Source organism: Phoca vitulina, unplaced genomic scaffold, assembly GCF_004348235.1.
Source record: "Phoca vitulina isolate PV1807 unplaced genomic scaffold, GSC_HSeal_1.0 scaffold7, whole genome shotgun sequence".
NCBI lineage: Eukaryota > Metazoa > Chordata > Mammalia > Carnivora > Phocidae > Phoca > Phoca vitulina.
This window is the reverse complement of record NW_022589710.1, coordinates 1,505,116-1,525,671: the sequence shown is the minus strand read 5'-3', so window position 1 is coordinate 1,525,671 and position 20,556 is coordinate 1,505,116. Positions and strand designations below refer to the sequence as shown.

At 45.6% G+C, this 20,556-nt stretch overlaps 2 long non-coding RNA genes across 3 annotated transcripts in view; both read left to right on the top strand.

The window, feature by feature from the left end:
- Window positions 1-20,556, top strand: part of LOC116632830 — a 140,406-nt gene that overhangs the window by 33,110 nt on the left and 86,740 nt on the right. The gene's annotated exons all lie outside the window — the stretch shown is intronic.
- On the top strand, window positions 17,381-20,384 carry LOC116632831. Its single transcript, XR_004299507.1, has 4 exons — window positions 17,381-18,061; window positions 19,158-19,246; window positions 19,494-19,584; window positions 20,283-20,384. It is a non-coding gene; the product is annotated as an uncharacterized LOC116632831 (long non-coding RNA).

Genomic DNA, 20,556 nt, shown 5'->3' with positions numbered 1-20,556 from the left:
TAAGTGGTAGCAAGAGGTGAGAGGGTCTCCCAGCCAGTGGTGGAAATACAAACTCAGGGGTACTCAATTCTCCATAATCACCGTGTCCCCAGGTCTTAGCCTCCATCCCGGTTCCATAAATATTTACGGAATGTAAAAGCACTTTATAAACTGGAAACTACTAAACACATAGTAATTATTGCCACCATAGAGTCACTATTATTGTTGCTACAGGCCAGGCTCTTCATCTGTAGAGATGCTGGGGGAGATAATGCATAAAGTCCTCTCGAGCTATAAATTCTGTGTCCAAGACTTCACCCTACACTTCTGCTGAGCAGGCTGAAATGATCTCCCTTCTGGGTTTCTGGGAGAATTAACAAATCTGGATGGCTTATGGGACACTGTAGAAAGGCCCCAACAGACCCAAGTGTCAGTGGCTGAATTAGCTTAACCCACGGGCCTCCAAATGCCAGACTGAGAAGTGGTGCTGATCTATGGCAAAGTTTGCACTTGTTCCAGGCAAACGGAGACAGAGAAGGGCAATATAGTGAGTTTCATAAAGCTAAGCTTATTTAACTTGACAGTTCTTTATTTGGGGATACGCTTTTGCTCCTTTGTGTGTGTGTGTGTATGTGTGTGTTAGTCTTTTTGTTAAGAAAAGATGATGAAAGCAGATGGGTGGGTTGAGAAAAGTGTTGTTAGTTGGTGAAATCACCAGTCTGGCAACTCTATGTCAGTCCTTACAATTAGAGGAGAGAGAATCCTGGGCTGTGAAATTCAGTTCTGGGAATCGCTGTTTAATAGAATTCATACTTGCTAGAGATTCATTTAGTATATGTGTAGTTCTGCAGAGCAGCTAAAAAGGTATTTCAATGTTCAAAAGGGGATGTCTGGGTAGCAAGTGATTTATCAGGCGTGCACTGGATTTAGAGTATATTCCTCAACCAAGGAGCTACAGCTGCGGTACTCAGCTTTGGTACTCAGCACATCCTGATGAGATAAGAGAGCTTGAGTCTAATTTTCCCCATGTCCGGGGAAAACTGACTCTGACTGGTGCCCCTCAGTCTGAACCTCATGAATTATTGACAGCAGAGGCTGGATAGCATGACACTCTTCTTCCTCCTCCCCCATTCAGAGCTAATGCACTGTGGGAACACTTCCCAGTGCTCTCCACCTGCGGCCTGTGGGGAGAGCATGCAGGAGGATGGGAGCTCGGGTTCTCAGGGCTTTGGGTTCACAGGGACAGGCCTCCTGGCAGATCTGATCTCTCTTCATCTCCTGCCCAAAAGTGGGCAGCCAGATCCAGGGGCTGAGGTTGTGGGAGGGAGAGGGAGACCACACCTCAAAGAGCAAAGTGTTCTGAAAAAATAGAATTCTGGCCTGGGAACTTGGTGAACATCACATGGCCCCTCCTTGTCTGGTCAGGGTTGATATTTGGTCTCCAGCACCATTTCTTTGGGGAGAGCACAAGGCACATTAGGGAAAGGATCTGTGGACACGAAATGATAGCGGGAAGAAAAGGGATGTGGGAGTCTCTAGCTCCTACTCTTCATCAGGCTGGTTTGCTGGGGACTGGGGGTGGGGTGGGGGGATAGGAAATCTTTGGGGGAAATACATGGGTGTGTAGGAGTCTCTTTGAAATGGGAAACATTAATAGGCAATGGGATTGCTCTTGTATGTATGGAGGTGGTGCAATCTGCAGATCCTGAGGAAATGCCGTCATTGTTGGGAAGACGTTCCCATCTTCCTTGAGGGCTGATGTTCACCTGGGATGGTATTTAAATCTTGCATTTTGCAATAATCATCCTAGATGGGTCATTGACACAAGTCAGGACTGGGCAGGGTAGGAGGGCTGCGGGATAACAGCAACCTTTGCTGAACGCCCACTTATTAAGTGTGGCAAGTGCTTGGTGCTTTTTATAAATTTTATTGAATTTTTCTAATCTGGTGAGGCATTTTTATCCTCACATGTGAAATCAGAACGAGTCATGACAATCTGACCTGCTGTGTATGTTGAATAGCTATGCTTCGTTTTTCTGACATTGTTGGGGAATGACAGTTTTCATAGAAATTAATTTTCTCTGAATTGGAATTTTACTTTCAGCACTGTTGTTTTAATCATTAAATACCTAGTCTTTAAGTTATTCAAATAACACATGTTCAGGATTTTAAAAAGAGACAGAAGGTTTTAAAGTGAAAAATAAAAAAGTAACTTCCCTATGCTGCTTCTACCTGCTCCCCATATAGCTCCTGGTCTGGTGTATTTTTCTAGAAGTTTCCCATGCATTACATGCATTTTTCCCTTAAAAATGTTTCTTACAAATGGAAGAACACTATACATACCGTCGTTCAAACTGCTTGCTTCTTTTCTTTCTCCCTTTTTCTCCTTTATTTCTTTCATTTCTTAAAATACATTCTTAGAGAATGTTCTGAATGGTACACAATAGATCTACTTTTTTCTCTCCCTTTTAAAAATAGCTGTGCAGGGCGCCTGGGTGGCTCAGTTGGTTAAGCGACTGCCTTCAGCTCAGGTCATGATCCTGGAGTCCCGGGATCGAGTCCCACATCGGGCTCCCTGCTCAGCGGGGGGTCTGCTTCTCCCTCTGACCCTCTTCCTGCTCGTGCTCTCTGTCTCTCATTCTCTCTCTCTCAAATAAATAAATAAAAAATCTTTAAAACAAAAAAAAGAAAGAAACTTAAAAAAAAAAAAAATAGCTGTGCAGTATTCTATTGCGTGGATCTTCCATAATTTATTTAGCCAGTCTCCTACTGATGAACACTTAAGTCACTTCCCGTGTTTTGCTATTTCAAACAATGCTACAGTGTACAAGCTTGGGTGTATGTATTTTTTGTGTTTGGTGCAAGTACTTTTGTGCCCTGGGTCAAATGTTTTCAATTGAGGGCTATGATCAAATTACCTTAAAAAAGGTTTGACCAGTTCTGATGGATTTACCTATTGTCCTACCCTCTTCTACCTAGTACATAGAACGGTTTAAATTTGGTTGACGTCAGAAGCTCGTAAGAATGGCAACACAGCGTGGCCTCGGTGGCTGGGAGCCTGTAGAGATTGCTGGGTCCTGCTGACCCACACCCTGTACACTTGATGTGTATTCCTGCCCATGTTTGCCATCGAAGATGCCAGCCCCATGATGCCAGATCTTAGGATTTTTTAAACAGAAGGTAGAAATCTGTATTTTAATATGAACTCTTTGATTTTTTAATGTAGGCAACTAATTTACTTAAAAAAAAAAGCAAAAACACCCCTCCCCCAAAAGCACCCCCAAAACAAAACCCAAAACTAAAGCAGTGAACGTATCTGTCAGTGACAGAGACTGACATGGTTTCTGCTTATTCAAATGCTATGGCTTGCTTGGGGCGCCTGGCTGGCTCAGTCCGCAGAGCATGCGACTCTTGATCTCGGGTGTGAGTTCAAGCCCTGTGTTAGGTGTTAAGTTTACACAAGACAAAACAAAACAAACTAAGAAAAAATATAAATGCAATGGCTTATTTATCTTGTGAGATACTGACCTATCTAGAATCTCCTAACTCTGTTGTATAGCTTATTCAATTTCCGGTTTTTCAATTTTTATCCCCGGTTGCCCTGTATTTAGGCAACTGTTCATGAACACCATTTAGTTTCATGCATCCAGTCTTTGTACAGGTCCTTTACAGGAACTCTGTGCAGTGGTGGGCAAGAGATTCTTATAAGACATAAGACAGGCATTGGCTTCTCTTTTCCCTTACGCCCAGGATCGCTTTTTGCTGCTGTATTAGGAATGGGTGGTGGTGGTGGGGGGTGTTTCCCAGTCTATTTTCAGGTAGCAGTTGGCCCCATCTTGGGCTTCAGCGCTCTCTCCTACTGGTCACTTCTGGGAACTCCAGGATTCTAACTTTCTTGTGGTTTCCACATGGATGCTGAGATGCAGGCTTCGGGGCAGGGACAAGGTGAGGAAGGCCACACTTCCCCAGCTGCCTCATTCTTTATTCTTCACGATTCCATCACACCAAGAAATTGACGGAGGAATTATGGGTAGCGTGACTTACAATATAGAGGGACAGATCCCCCAAAAGGAATGCCTAATATGACTTCCTCTTGGGTCCCTTTTAGGCACAAATTCCGTATTTTCAAAATTGTGGTTTCCCCCTTTCCTCCCGCAGAGACAGTCCTTGTGAGATGCAGATGTGGAGATGCAGAAAACAGCTCAGATTCTCCTTCTAGAAAGGACTCATGCTGGCTGCTGGGAGCCTGATTAGCTGCCAGCCTTCAGCTGACAGTTAACTCCTTCTCAGGCTGGCCTCAGCCATTGACTGAGCAGGACAGCGGGACAAAGACCTTCCCGTTTCTGCCTAACATGGGTCTCCTCTAACACACCATCTTTGCTTTAAAGCTTCCTGTTGGGCTGGTCTAATTGTCAGATCTGCGTCTTTGGGTCCAACAGCTCCTCCTCCTCAGTCCTGCTTCTTCCCTCTCCTTTTGCTGGTGTTTATCCCACTCAACACTTCTGACTCCTGACTCTAACCAGGCATTTGCTTTGCTGAGGACTCACTGGCAGCCTCTTTTGTTACCAAAACCCAAGGTTGGCTGCTTGGCATTCGAAAGCCAATACTCTAGAGACAAGTGTCGGTTGGGAAGGAAAAGTTGCTTTATTTAGGAAGTGGGTAACCCGGGAAGATGGCAGACCATCTCCAAAGTCCTGGACCAAGCAGGGAGTTTTTAGAGGAGAAACAGGTGAGGGTCCACATGTAGGGGAAGCAGTCGTATAGTTAATTATTCTTGATATGATCTCAAGCAAACTTGCTAGCATCAGGGAAGGATAGTTTCTAGTGTGGTCAAGATTGATCTTCTTAGAATATCTGGTTCTTTATTTCCCCAGAGTCGGTATTCTGTTGATGTCTCAAAGAAGCTGTAATTAGTCAAGCTATCCGCTAGAGGGCACAGGTCAGTGAGTTAAAGGTATATAGCCTTGAAACACAGTTAACATTTTCTTTAGACTCTTTCCAATGCAACAACACGAGTTGTTCTCCCAGAGAATCTGTCCTTGTCCTGGAATCAGAGCCTCGGAGTACTCTGAAGCAAGAGTCTCCCGAAGCTATTAATTCCTGCCAGTTTGACTTACATGATGGGGGGTGTTGGTAGAAAATTGCAGGGTGGGCTTTGGCTGGCTCTGGCCAGCACCATAGTGCAAGTCCAGTTCTGGAACTCCACGTGTTTCCCGTGAGATCTCACTGGTAGGATGAGATGAAGAAATGTCCCCTTGCCTGAGGTTAGAGGAGCCTGTCCCCATTTTCCTGTGAGGAACTGAACACACACACACACACACACACACACACACACACCCTTCTAAGAACCAACAGCCATTCTTAGGGACAATGCTACCCAAAGCTACATTAAAAAAGAGAACCGAGTTCCTAGAGGTGCCAGGCTGCCCTCTCTGGAGATAACATTTGACATTATTATGCAAAGCAGTTTCAGTTCCTTTACCCTGCTTTTAGAACAGTGTAAGAAGGCTGTGGTATGAAATGAATAAGCCCTGTCACAAGCCTTGCCAAAGGACAGAGCAGTCTACTTCTGAGGGCTTTCTCTTTTGTTGGGCCAGATCAAATTCTTGAGCAAAACTGCACTCCTTTTAATCTCTGCAAAGGAAATGGGGGTCGTTTAAAAATTTATTATCCTTTTGTCTCAAGCAAACCCTTGGGAGTGAAGGGGATGGTTGTGTTTGTCCTTCTGGTTGCATATGTTCTACCCACTCATTTTGAATGTAATGACATAGGGATTGTTCTTACCTTTTGATACTTCTTAAAAAACCCAAGAATCACACAATACACACATTCTGCACCTTGTTTTTAAAAAAGCCTTTTTATTTTGAAGCAATGATAGACTCCAAAGTAGTACCTAGTGTCCCAGTGTATGCTTCCTTCAACTTCCCTCAATGATGACACCTTACAGAGGTGACATCAGTAATACAATATCAAGACCGGGACATTGACATTGATGCAATAGAGTTAACTAGAACAAAGGCCCTATTCAGTGTTCATTTTTTATGTGCATTCGTGTGTGTGTGTGTGGGCATCCGCTGCTCAACCTATTTGGTATATCTTGGAGAGCTTTGACTAGCAGGGCCATACAGACCTACTTTATTCTTGTTCCTTCTTAAATTATCTGGATGGACTATCATTTGTCAGTCCCCTGTTGTTTTTAGTTGTTTTTGACTTTCCTCAAATACAGATGATGTTGCAATAGCATCTTTGTACACATAGCTAGGAGAACTCCTACTAAACCCACATTAATAGTTGAGTCATTAAGCCAAGGGTATGTACCTTTGGCATTTGATAGAAATTGTCAGTTGCCCTCCAGAAAAGCTTGCCCTTCTCCGGTCTCAGGGAACCTTCCCAAAGGGCAGTTCAGTGTGATGGTGCCCAGTTCCTTGCAGCCTCCTGGCGTGTAGTTTCACCAAATATCTTAATTTTTGCCAATCTGGGTGAAAACATTTTTTTAAATTTACATTTCTTTATTAAGATGATAGAATATTTTTTCATATGTTTACAGGTATTTGTATTTCTTGTTTCATAAACTGCTTATTCATGTCCTTTGTCCACTTTTATTGGGTTGTTTACTCTGTTTTCTTATCTATTCTTATAAACTATGAAAGGACATTAACCGTTTTATTGTCATGAGTTGAAAATATTTTTCTGTTTGACTTTTGAATTTATGTCTTTTTTTTTTAAAGATTTTATTTATTTATTTGACAGAGAGAGACACAGCGAGAGAGGGAACACAAGCAGGGGGAGTGGGAGAGGGAGAAGCAGGCTTCCCACGGAGCAGGGAGCCCGATGCGGGGCTCGATCCCAGGACCCTGGGATCATGACCTGAGCAGAAGGCAGATGCTTAACGACTGAGCCATGCAGGCACCCCAAATTTATGTCTTTTTAATGTCATGTAGATGTTTTAAATTTTTATGGAATCAAATTTATTTTTCTTTTCTCTTATGGCTTCTGAGTTTTATGTCATGCTCAGAAAAGCCTTTCTTACTCTAAGAGTATAAAGAAATTCACTCATGTTTTCATGTAGTTACTCAATACTTGTGTGTATGTTTAAATCTTTGGGCCATCTGATATTTGTTTTTGTATGAGAAGTTAGATAGAGATCCAGATTAACTTTTTTCCCCAATGGTTAGCCAGTTATCTCAGCCCTGTTGGAGTTTTCCCCCCATGTCTTGATTTCTTTATTATTCCCATATGTATTTGAGCCTATTTCTGGATTCTATTTCATTCCATTGATTTGTCTATCTGTTCCCAAGTCAGGATTTTAATAGCTATTGCAGAGAGGAAAAAAGAAAGTGGAAAAAGTGCCATAAAATAATTTCAGATAGAATGCCATGTCAATTCAAAGGAGGGAGAGAGTATTTTTAGTTCGGGTGGTCTGGAAAAGCTTCATGAAAGAGAGACATTTAAGACAGAGCTCAAATGAGCTTCATTAGTCAATGGGAAAAAAAACAAAGCCGTGGAGGCAGGCGGTGGTGAATATTTGTGCAGATGTCTGTTGTGTCTGTGCAAGGGAGCCCGTACTCCACCACTTGGGTTTGTATGTGTGCATGTCTTGAATACAGTCAAGAGCATAAAGAAATTTTTGTACTACTCTTTTGAGTCATTTTGGGGATACATTTATTAACCATTATAGCTACAAGTTGAGCACCTACTATTTGCTAGGGATACCTATGTCAATTCTGATTCTCACCACAAGGAGCAAAGTTGATACTATTATTCTCATTTTAGGAATGAGGAAAAGCCTCAAGCAGGTAAAATAACATCATAAGTGGCTGCGCTGAGATTCAAATCCATGGCAAATAAGAAACCAAAATGCAGCAATGAAAAACCAGAGTAGAAAACGTAGCAGTCTCTCTTCTGCCCACGTCACTTGGGATCCCTGTCCTCCCGGGCGCGGCCGGGGAAATCCAGGCCTGCTCTTTCCTCAAAGCCAGCATGTTGTTGGAAGGTACGGGAGATCCAGGGCCCTGAGAATGTCCCTTCCCTCCCTCCACAGCTCTTAAACCAAAGACAGATGGGGATGAGATATACATCTAGCTCTTTTTGTCTTCTCACTGAGATGCCTTTGACGTGTGACCCACAGTGTCCCCCGAGCCCCGCCAAGTCCAGATTACCCTCTGTGTGACTTGGCTCGATATTGCACCTTACATGGTCTAGCCTCCTCACCTCCTCTAACTCTTTTCCCTGAAAATATTTATTAATAAATCTCTCTCACATGCATCTTTCTCTAAGGCAGTACTGCTTTAAGAAAGCTTTGTTTCAGTTGTGTAGAGGTGCGTGCGTGCGTGCATGTGTGTGTCCGTACATGGTGTGGCCGTTTAACCTGCCTTTCTTACTGGGGACCTAAAGAGGTTGAAAACCACTGTCTCATAGCACAGTCAGCTGTCTCTCTTTGTGTCGAATCCACTGAGCCGGAAAGTTTCCTGGGTGCTCCAGAATCAGAACTGCAGATCATTTTCCAGGTCTTATTGCCTATTTGAGTACAGCGACTTAAAATATATTGAATAAAAATGTATTAGTCATGGGTCTAGAGAACACCATCAACTTTGACACAATTGGTTAGGCTGTTCTTTGAACTTCTTTGGGCAGTCAAGCCTGCCGAATAGCTTTCAAAGTCCAGATTTCCCTTTGCTAAGTTTGATAAATACGGTATAAAGATCATGATGGTTGAGTGTTAATTTTTTGCAGACTGGCAGAAATAGGAAAGCCAAGTTTGCCTTGGAGCAGAGCCAGAGGGTATGACTGACCGCACAGCAGGAGAGTCATCCCAGAGCTCCGGCCTTCTGCGGAGAGAGGTGGGGTGGTCAGAATTGCTCTGCATTGACCCTGAGGGGATAAATGCAGCACCTAAAAGGAAGGGAAGATGACACATCACAATACTCACCAACAGCCAGTGAGACCTAGCAAAGAGGTCTGGCGAGTTTCTGTCGGTCAGATCAGTAGAGATCCCAGGGCAGACCTGGAAGCCATGAGTGGAGAGAAAAGAGTACCAGTTCCCAAAGTACACAGCAGAGATGGAATCAGGAAGGCAGTGCAAAGAAAGGGCAAGACACCCAACTTCCCAGCAAAGCCTTGGGAACCCTGTCATCGTGGTGTCAGTTGAAGATCCTTATTTGTCAGTACATGATATAAGATGGGGTCCATATTTAGTAAAGAGCTAAGGTATGTTGAAAATTCAATGGAATGGTTAAGGAAAAAGGAAGGAGAGCTCAGCTTATGAGGTTTTGACTGAAGACAGCTGTAAGTGAAGAATTTATAGGGTTTCTAATATTGTCCCAGGGAAGAGCCATGTCTTCTGGTAGATGTGGCCATTCTGGTCACCCCAAAGGTGGGCTGCCGTGTGGGAGATGGGTGCTTGTTAGCATGGTCAAGTTCTGGTTGAAGGATCCTTCAGCACCAGCCAACTCCCTCCCCACTGATTCCGCATTCATTCCACTGCTTTCGGATTGTTACTCCAGGTAGGAGGTGTGGATTACAGCTAACACTTTTCCTCATCACTGGGAGCTAATTTTCCCCACTCAAATCTACTCCATTGGCTTTTGAGACTAAATCAATTTCATGTGAGTTTGGGTTGTGAGAGTCAGTATCCTATTCCCCCCCAAGGTGTTGACTATCCAAGTTCTAGGCTGACCAGTCCAGAGAGCCATGCCAGGGGTCAGGACCCTGTGAGGGCCAGCCTGAAATGCGCAGTCAGATCTCACAGGTTCCAAGACCACAGAGGAGCACCAGACCCCTGCCCGGCTGAGGGGCAAACCCTGGGGGACGCAGTATAAGCTGGTTGCTGACTATTGGTGAGACTCTAGAATTCAGCCATAAAGCGCGTGTTCACATGGGGGTGGGGCGAGAGAAAGCTTTGACTTGAGGGAGCAGAGCAGGGGTGGAATGTGTGTGGGGGTTAGTTTTGTCCTCAGTTTCTGTCCTGACTACAGTTTCTGGGAAATTAAGTGAGAAAGAAGCCTTTAGGCTCTAAATTCCAGTGGTGAAGAGAGACTCCCTAGCTCAGGGTTCTATCTCTGTCGGACATTCAGGTGGGGTGGGGTGGCTCCCATGAGGCATGGTGGGGCGGGATGGCTCATAGTGCCCAAGAATATAATATTTTAAGCTTTATAATATTCACACAGTACTTTCACATAAATCTCATACTGTAATTGTTGCAAGGATACACATTTTCTTCCCTAAAGCAGATTCTAATTAATCAACAGTATGCTGATTAAGCATCCGCAGGAGAAGCACTGTGCTAAACGCTGTAAGAGATTCAAGATTTACAGCATGAACTTAGTCCTTGCACTCAAGGAATTTACAATCTAACTGAGGGGCTAGGACATGTCAAATGAAACATCCAGAAAACAACTGCTAAAAAAAAGTGCTAAACTAAGTGTTATTTATCTGCACCTCTTTCCCACCCTTCTATTGAGTCTCCCCACCCCCACCCCCCAGGTCTCCCTGGCCCCAGGGAGGAGGGTTTCGGAGGCTCCAGGCAGATAACACAATCCTTCCTCCCCTGCCCCACCCGCTCCTCACTCCAGTGTCTTAGTACCCTCCCTGCCCACAAGACTCTATAGGGGTAGTTGGGAGTAGGCGTTCCTGGAGATCTCTCCTGAAAATGGACCCTGCAAAGGTGATCAGGTCAGATAAAAATAGGTCTAATGCTTTTGATCCTTTCCCGTTAAAACTGAATGGGTTTGGTTCGTGGAATGGACACCTTGTTAAGTTGATAAGCATCTGCTGGGTCTCACACCTGAAGAAGGAAGATAAAAGGCCGTCAGGAGACCAGGGTGTGGACTTCTTGGAGGCTCCTTTCGTTGCTTTGCCAGGTTCTCTCATTATGCCTTTATTATACCCATATTCTTAAACATTCCTCCCAGACTAGTGCTAATGCTGTGAGTGTAATCATTTGTGTGTGGTCCTTTGAACTAGACAGGTTCAAGACAGTGACAGAAGTATTACTGGAACCAGTTTCTGCTGTTGGGCCAGCCTTACTCAACAGGAGCTCCCAAAAGAGAATTGAGGTCTATAGAATATTATTCGGGTGACTATTTTCTCGGTTCTCCCAAGGATGGTTACATAGCTAGGACCATTCTAGAAGCAGGTTAATTTGTTACATACAGTAGATGCCTTAGGGCAATAGGGTTCATTTTCTCATGGAGCCCAGAGTCTCAAGCAACACCTGGACTCCCTCCTTTTCTTGGCCTGACTCAGTTACCATAACTGACCCATCATGACCTTTTTTTTTTTTATTAAGATTTTATTTATTTGTCAGAGGGAGAGAGTGAGAGAGCTCAAGCAGGGGGAGCGGCAGGCAGAGGGAGAAGCAGGCTCCCCACTGAGCAAGAAGCCTGATGCAGGACTCGATCCCAGGACCCTGGGATCATGACCTGAGCCCAAGGCAAGAAGCTTAACTGACTGAGCCACCCAGGCGTCCCACCCATCATGACTTCTTGAGTCATGAGTTTTGACACTGTGAGTAAATGGAGTTCCACGGCAAGACCAGAGAGCCCTGTGGGTTGTAGTATGTTGAGTTGGAATGTTATTAGTTGTACTAGGGTCTAATATGAACCTAGACTGGGCAGTGAACTTGGAAAGAGGAGAAGACTCTCAAACATGCTCTCTCCCTCATTCCATATCAAGGAACTCTGTAAGGCAGGGTAGCTTGGAATGGCCATACATTTGAGTAATGACTCTCGTTTGTAGTCTGCAGTTGGAAAACCTCCATTCACAAAACATATTTTAGATCTTGTAAACAGTGATTTAAATGGCGAAGGTTAAGGAAGTATGTCTGCCTCATCTGATCTATAAGTTTAGAGCTTTTATGATTTGGCAAGAGGAGTCGAGGTATTGAGTGACTCTGGAACTCGTCAATACTGATGGGCTAAGCGGAGAAGATCAGGGTGCCCCGAGCTCAACAGGACAACAACAGGAACCTGTCAAGACAAGACTAGGAGCCTGTCGGTTCACACGAGCTCAGCACCTCAGCCACTGGCTCCCCCATCTTCACTCTCACCGTGCAGGGCTGGGCTGGGAGGACGCCTAGAAAATCCTGTCATGTTGCAGCTTCAGTGTTCGGGAAAACATTTTCTCTGAGGTGGGGTTGGCCTGGGCATTGTCTGACTTCCATGCTTTTGGAGGTTGCCAGGGGGGATGGACGATAATTCCTCCACAATTCCGGTTCCTCCCCTGGCTGGACCAGGCAGAGCTTAGCTGGCAGACAGAACAACTCCATGCCTGCTTCTCTGTGGCTACCGGGAACGGAATCCTGCTTGAAAGCCCCCGCTTTCCCCTTTCGCTAGAGACCCTTCCTTTCTTCCCTGCTGGAGCCAGGGAGGCTGAGAAGCAGCGTTCACACTCGCCGTGCGGCCACCATGGCTCAGTGTAAAGACCACTTACTTAGAGTCTCCAGTGTTACCTGTGGAGCTACAGAATTCATTCGTATTTTAGATCAGGTCTCTCTGCTCCACGTTCCTATGTAATTCCCTTTTGAAATACTTATACTAAGATTGTTTATTTAGTATTTGTTTTCTGTGATCGACTATGAGCAACACCGGTTGGGAACTGAGCCTGTCTTGCTCACTGCTGTATCCCTATTCCCAAGTGCAACCTCATCGTCCTGGGCACTTCAAAGAGGGGATTTAAAACGGAATGGATCACACAGGTAAGGGACAGAGGGGAGAAGCTGAATGGGCTGAAGAAACAACCAGCTCTTAGCACCCGCAAGAAGCTGCTGCTACCACTAGGGCTGGAAGGACACAGGGGAGGGATGGTGTCGCTAAAATCAGAAGCTGAGGCTGTACCCTGGCAGGGACTGTCTGGGACCCTGAAGGGAGGGGCTGTCTGGTGAGGAGGTGGGCCCGTTGCAGGAAAATGATGCTCAAAATATGGAGAGAGGGATGGAAAAAATAACCTGGTTTCTCTTCCTTCCCAACCTCTCACCCGTTGCTAGGGCCTCCCACTGGCCATTCCAGCTGGAGGGCAGTTGGCAAGGGTAAACAGGGAACAGTGTTTGCCGAGAACACAGAAGAGATCTGAGAGCGGATAGCCATGACAGGCACAAGGTGAAGAACAAATGTTTGTTGCTTACACAAATGAGTAGGCAAAGGGACACGCGCTCATTATTGGCTGATCAGTGTTTAACGGAGCCACATCCTCCCATTCACAGGCTGGCAAAACTACCCCACCCCTCAATTCTCTGCTAGTGGCTGCCACAGGTCTTCTCGAGACACGAGTTTGGCCCATGTAAACGAAGTATAACTGAAGTTCAAAGGAGAGGCAAGAGCCTGGGGTCGGAAACTTCATTCTGAATTGCCTGAATTGAAAAAAATGTTCTCTTGCGGGGATTACCCAACATACCAGTAAAGCTGTTCGGCCCTTCAACATCGCCCGGTTAGAAATCCCAACCTAATTTTCTTGAGCCTCACATCTAACAGCTGCAAGGATAGCGTGCCTCAAAATGACACAAGTCCCCCATTTCTGAGGCAAGCACCTAGCCTGTCCCTCAAGGGTAGGCCCTGGGTATGGGTTTCAGGTCACTCGGGCCGAGCCACCAGAGGCTTTCTTCCCAGTGGGCTCCCGTGCCCCTGCCAAGGCCTGGAAGGCTGCGATTCCACAGTGTGTCCACCAGAGGGCCTCAGGGCTGCCCCTCAGAGTCCACACTGGGTGGGGACTTGGTGCCTCACCCAAGCTGGGCTGTGCGTGCTGTCCTGTGGGCTCGACTCTTCGGCACCTCATGTGGTGGAGCCGATCTGGGGGAGCAGAGCTGCCATGCTTCTAGAGGTTCAGTTCCCTCACTGTCTCTTTCACAGGTTCATTTTACGTTTAATAACAGTTGATTTGAAAAATTTACAAACGAGGAAATCAGAACAGGTCTGTGTGTGGGTGGGTGGGCATTTTGAAGGTGAGGTAGCAGGAAGTGGGGATGATTCTGGTCACATCAATGAATGCCCGAACTTGCAGGTTAAATATTATTTAATGTTGAAGAAATTCAGAGCTGGAAGAAGACCTTGGAAATAATTTAGTGTCTCCCTCATTTGTAGCTAGAGAAACCAACATAGCCTTTGCTGCTTGCAAGATGCCTGGTAGGTTCAGAAACTTTAGGAATGCAGTTAATACATTGAGTTATTAAGGGGTTTGTGGTAATATTTTATTTCAGTACTCCATCTTTGCTCCCATTTTCTTAGGTCTAGCATGAACCTTAACAGCAGCAACAAAGCACAAAAAGGCATTTTTCGATTTTCTGTTGAAAAAGGTTGGCTCTCAGTTCTAATCCCACCTTTGGCCCTTGGGTTCTTTCCAGACTCTATTGAACCAGAGGATAGAAAGACCTGACAGGGTAGGGAAATTATCCAGGAAGATGGTGGAGTGAATAGAAACCCAATCAAACTCCTAATCACAAATTCTATTAAAATCAATCAGGAATTTTGCTAAAGAATTTCCAGTAATACAGCAGATATCAGTCACTAGGGTAACTTAAGGGAGAATGCATTAAGATGGAAAAATTAATGTGGCTCCCTAAAAAAGTGTCATCACTCAAAAAAGAAGAGAGAACATACAAAAAGCTTTGTTTTAATTAACCCCGACAAAGAGCAACCACAGGGAGCCACACACAGAATTCAGAAAAAGGTTGGAGCCTCTTTTCAAAGAAATGAAGTGGATACCATATCTCTCAAGCGAGAGAAGGTCAGAATTAAAAAAAATGAAAGTAATGATCATTGCGAAAGACAAACTGAGGGTGTTGTTTAGGCTGCACAAAGCAGAAATTGCACTTAAGTTGGTTAAAAAAACCCCCCCCAAAAACCCTTGAGCAATATATCCAGAATTTTAAGAAACTAAACTAAGAAATGAAGCATTTCAGGAGGGCCATTCTGAGGAATAGAGCTCAGCACGGCAATTTCTGCATAGTTAGACTTCCTGGATTAGCAGACAAAATAAAAGGCACTGAGTCAATAGTTAAAAATGCAATAATATCTTCTCCAGAACCAATAGGAGATGAGATTTGAAGTGAAAAGAATCATATGATTTCATAGAGTCCATAGAACATTTCAAGAGCGACTTGCTATTTACAACACAGTTCTCATGCTCCTGCTTTTTCTCATTTGCACTTTACAACAATTATGTGAGGTGGACAGGTATTATTTTCTCTCATTTTACTGATAGAAATTAGCCTCTGAGAAGCTGAGTGATTTGTCCAAGAGATATAACTAGTTAGTACAGAGTCCAAGTTCAAGTCCAAGTCTCGCTCTCCAAGGTGGGAGAGTCTTATACACATTTTACACACTAAGGAAAATACATCTGCAATGACACTCAAAAAGAGAAGATCACTTTTAAAAGAATGTAGATAGGAAAGACTATTGCCCTTTCTAGTAACATAAAAAGAGCATGGTGGATATGGAACAATATCACCAAGGATGGGTGGGGGTAGAGAGAGAGAGAGAGAGGGAGAGAGATGGGAGAGGGAGAGAGAATGAGAATGTGCCCATTCACTCATGACCCTGCCAAACTGCCCTCCATGTGGGACACCACAAACACCTCTCCAAGGTCCTAGAAAGCCAACCTGTCACCTTTTTCCAATTAGCTCTAAGGACTGCTTCCAACAGAAATCAACATGAAACACAGAAACCTAAATAGGTGGCATTGACCTGAGTTATCTATTACAAAAATAGGTAAGTGAGAACAGTACGAGGAAGCATTTTTTTGGTTGATAATTATAATTATTATATTTTATGGAATGGAAGTAAGATGCAATATGAGGCATTGCAAACTTCTGTCACCTTTCTAAGAGCTATTTGGCTAAATGTGACAGGAACTATCCCTTACACTCAATACTACCACTCTGGGAACTTATCCCAAAGCAATAATTCAAAGAAGAAAGTTATAGGTGGTTATACTGATATTATTTATAATTGTTAAAACTTGAAATAAAAACCCAATAATTGGGTTTTAGCCCAAATGAATATTACATAAACCATTAAAAATGATGAAAACGAAATGTGTGTTTGAAATTAGCAATGGGAGTAGATCTAAACTCTTCACATTACCGTGATTAAACAATGAAAAACGTGTGCATATAGATAAAAATTAGAATGCAGTTTAGAGAAACGACATGAATTTATTTAGGGCGTGGGATTGAAGCTGAACTTTCTAATTTCTTTCTTTAAATAATTTTTAATTTATAAATGATTAAGAAATTGCCAGTGCTGTTGCTGAAATATGGCCAGTCCCATCCAGGTCAGAGATCTGTGGGCTCTTTGGAAGGATGAGAAATTGCTCACAGTCACAGTGTCTCAGTCGGGGAGCTGGGGGCCTGTGGGCCTGGGGCCAGGGCTGAGAAGAGACTTCATTTGCACTCTATCTTCTTTGATGCCTTTTGAATTTTGTATCCTGTGCGTGTGGCACCAATTACGAAAATGACATCCAGGTGCAATAAATCTCCATTGACTCTATTTCTGATCCAAAAATTGGGCCAAATGGTCTGATGATGGGACAGAATAGTTGAAATCAGTGTGGCCTTGGAAAAGCCAGAGCATTTCGTCAGTGTGCCAAATCATTGGAAGGGTGGGGAGTGGAAGCCATGCTGAGGCTAGACAGAGGGCACCGGGTGGGAGTGGGTCTTCCTGGGAGTCCAGCTGAAACGGTGGAGATCCGGTCAGATCTTGGAGTTGAGGGCCAAGGAGCAGAGAGCTGCAGTGTGAAAGGTGAAGGTGAGTAGAGATGGTGATAAAGCCCCAGAAGGGCCAGTGCAAGGGCCGCCGTCGGCCAGCAGAGGGCGGTGTGGGCCGCGTGGCACGGGAGGTTAGCGTGGATGGAAGCCACCGGGGTAGGGCTTGGGGGGGGCCAGAGCCTCTGGCATGTGAAGTGGGGACACCGCGGAGGCTTGGAACAAGGGGAAGGTCCCGGGGCGGGTTGCTGTGGCCAAGGTGAAGCGGGAGGACGCAGACGCTCCAGGCTGGGCCCAAGGATCCAGGGCCACTGTCACTAGGGTAGCAGCAGATTGTTTTTTTTTAAAAAGATTTATTTATTTTTGAGAGGGGGAGAGAGAGAGAGAGAGAGAGATTGTACGTGTGAACAGGGGGAGGGGCAGAGGAAGAGGGAAAGGGAGAATCTCCAGCAGACTCCTCGCTGAGCACAGAGCCCCATGTGGGTTCAAGTCCTGCTTTGGAGACCAGCTCTGTGACTGTGATCCCTGTTTTGTCATCTTCAAGTATGGGTTAATATTAGCTGGAGGCAGAATGGGGAGGCAACAGTGAGGCCACCTGCACGCATTTGGAAACGGGGAGCTAAGTGCTCTCTGATCCAGAAAATCTGAGCTAGAAAATCAGCAGAAGACAGATCAAAGCAGAGAAGCGACAGGTGACTTGAAGGAGGCAGAAAGACTCTCAGGCCACTTGAGAAGGACTGAAGCCTGAATAAAAATATTAAGTTGTTTGAACAAGAGCTGAGGAACCACAGAGCCCTGAGGAGTGGCAGGTGTCTACACTGGCTAGGTGCTGCTCAGGTGAGGGACAGGTATGGTGCTTTTGTGGAAAGGGATGCCTCTGACTACTCTGACCCCATCAAACATTTGAGTCATGGTCACATGCTCCCCAAGGAACCCTTGCCTTTCCCCATAGCCTGCCCCACAGGGAGGATAGAACTTCCCATTGGAGGGTGGGAGTAACCGGTCCCCTTGGGAGTTGTTTCTCATTGTTCGCCAAAATCATTAAAAACACCAACTTCGGAACCAGGTTGAAATTCCAGCTCTGCCTCCCCTGTCTTCAGCGGCCCCCAAGGAGCTCCGTCCTCCTGAGGGAGCGAAGGCCCTGTTGGGTGAGGGCGCTGCTTCATCCCGTGGCTAGCTCTGGGCCCGGCAGCGCTGCCCAGCACGCCGCACCTGGGCCTTCTTCTGGGAGCTCAGCGGCGTCTCCTCGGCCGTCATCCTGCATGGCAGCGAGGTGACAGCCATGGCACCGTCTCAGCGGGAGGTCCTGCCCCCGGCACCACTGTCCCCGCTGAGGAGAAAGTGGACGCAAAGAAGAGGAGAGCAGAGAGCAGGCATAATGGACAAATGGTAAATGAATGAATGAAATTGCCTGCTTGCTTACCCCATCCTCCAGGGTTGGCAGCCCCCTGGGAGACAGATATGCGTGGAAATTATACAGGCCTATATGAAGAGGAAGGAGGAATCAATCTATTGTGTCAGGGGAGGGAAGCAGAGGAGATTTCATTTGTTTTGAAGAGAAGTCCAGGAGTTTCCTAGAGCTTCCAGATAGAGAATGTGGTTTGCATGAATCTTGGAGTGGGGAACGGGCTGCAGGGAGCTGAGGGGGCTGCAGCCTGGGTGCGGGTGGCAGAAGGGTGGGAGACAAGGCCCAGCAGTCTGATGGGGACCAGATCCCATGAGTATGAACGGTGACAAAGTGTGCTGTGTTGATAGGTTTTGGTTTCATCCTACAGGCAATGGGAATTTCAAGCAAGTGAGTGACAAAAGGAAATTTGCATTTTATTGTTATTTTTTAAAGATTTTATTTACTTATTTGACAGAGAGAGACACAGCGAGAGAGGGAACACAAGCAGGGGGAGTAGGAGGGGGAGAAGCAGACTCTGCTGAGCAGGGAGCCCGATGTGGGGCTCGATCCCAGGACCCTGGGATCATGACCTGAGCTGAAGGCAGACGCCCAACCGACTGAGCCACCCAGGCACCCCAGGAATTTGCATTTTAGATGTGAGGTCCTTGAGAGCTGGGGAGATGTCTTATCCACCCCTGTGTCTTTAGTAAGAGACATACAATTTCATTCCTGGTAAGACATCAACATTTGGTACATGCATGAAAGACAGTGCTGGTGGTTCTGGAGAAGAGGTGTGCATGAGGGAGACCACAAAGGAGGCCAGGCGGGGAGTGCTGAGGGTGTGAGCAAAGGGAGCAGTAGGGCTCGGGAGGAGGTGATGACATTTGAGACCTGTAGAATCAGACCGTTTGGTGACTGGCTGTGGTGGGAGCCCGGATGGATGAAGATAAAGCAAAGATGACTTTAGGATTTCTGGCTAGGGTGATGGCAAAGCTACTAAAAGCTAGAAAGAAAAGAGGAGGAAGAACCGACTTGCTAATGTCTAGGACAACACAGTATGAAGTGCTCAGTGGACATAATGATTTTTTCTTCTCTCAGTAATGTTGCCTGAAAGCAAGGCTGTCATTGTTAACACTGTTGATCAACTCTTCCGAGGCTTTGAGGGAACCAAGAGTTGCAGTTTCAAGGTACCATTAAAAAAAAACCACGTTACAGGGGTGCCTGGGTGGCTCAGTTGGTTGACGGTCTGCCTTTGGTTCAGGTCATGATCTCGGGGTCCTGGGATCAAGTCCCGAGTTGGGCTCCATGCTCAGCGGGGAGCCTGCTTCCCCCTCTCCCTCTGCCGCCCCCCCTGCTTGTGCTCTCTCGCTCTCTCTCAAATAAATAAATAAAATCTTAAAAAAAAAGTTACAATTATCACCCGTATTATTTTAGGTCATATGGATGATGGGACATCTCTGGAAAGGGCCAACTCTAAGCAACTGTGTTTCAACTGGAACATTACAAATACACAACTGAATGAAAGGTACAGAGATTTCCCTTATACCGCCCACCCCCACTCCCCAACCTCCCTCATCGTCAACATCTGCCACCAGAGTAGCACATTTGTTACAACTCATGAATCTACATTGACACGTCATTATCACCTGGAACCTAAAACTACTCTAAAATATAAAATCTATCAGTTACAAGAACCCCAGACAACCGTATACGTTGCACACGTATGCATGTACAATTATATACTGCTATCTGTGGTGGAGACCAGCAGGACTGTCTGGTGTGGGACTCTGACTCTGGGCCTCTCTCTAAGTCGTGTGGCAATGAGCCAGCTCTCAGATCCAATGTCCCACGGGATGGAGGGCTATCAAGTTCTCTGAGGAAGCTGAGGCATGTTGGAGAATCCCCCGAAACTGTAGGCACCTAAGATTAGAACTGCATGGTGTGCATATCTAAAATATTTATTCCCCGCCATGGGGCCACTTTTATACACATCTCATAAAACAGCAGAGTACAAGGCGCCGGGGCTGGGGGTGGGGAGCACGGTGCTGGACATCTCCATAGCACACGCCATTGATTTGGCCCTAGCACACTTCTCCTTGGGAGGCTGGGAGGGCAGGCAGCTGGCTCCCCATTCCACCTGCACCAAGTGATGCTGGTTGGTGTCCGTCCTGAGCCCTTTACGGAACTGCTGTGCTGTCTTATTCCTGATCCTGCTTTCTGTAGATGAGAAGACAATCTGTCGGGGGGCCGGCAGCACTGAAGTCCACTGTAGTTTGCAGAGCAAAATTTACTGTTTCATCTGAGTCTTGGTTATTTCTACCGCCGGATTTAACAAAACCCTAATGTTAAATTTAAAGTAGCATGAGGGTTTTATAAAGACCTTGCATAATAAATTCCAGCCCATATGGCCTCATTCGCAGAATCTGAAAGACTGGTATTTACTTTTCTTATTATTTCCAAGGGGAAAAAAGGTTTAGATCTGCTTCTCCCCAGGCCT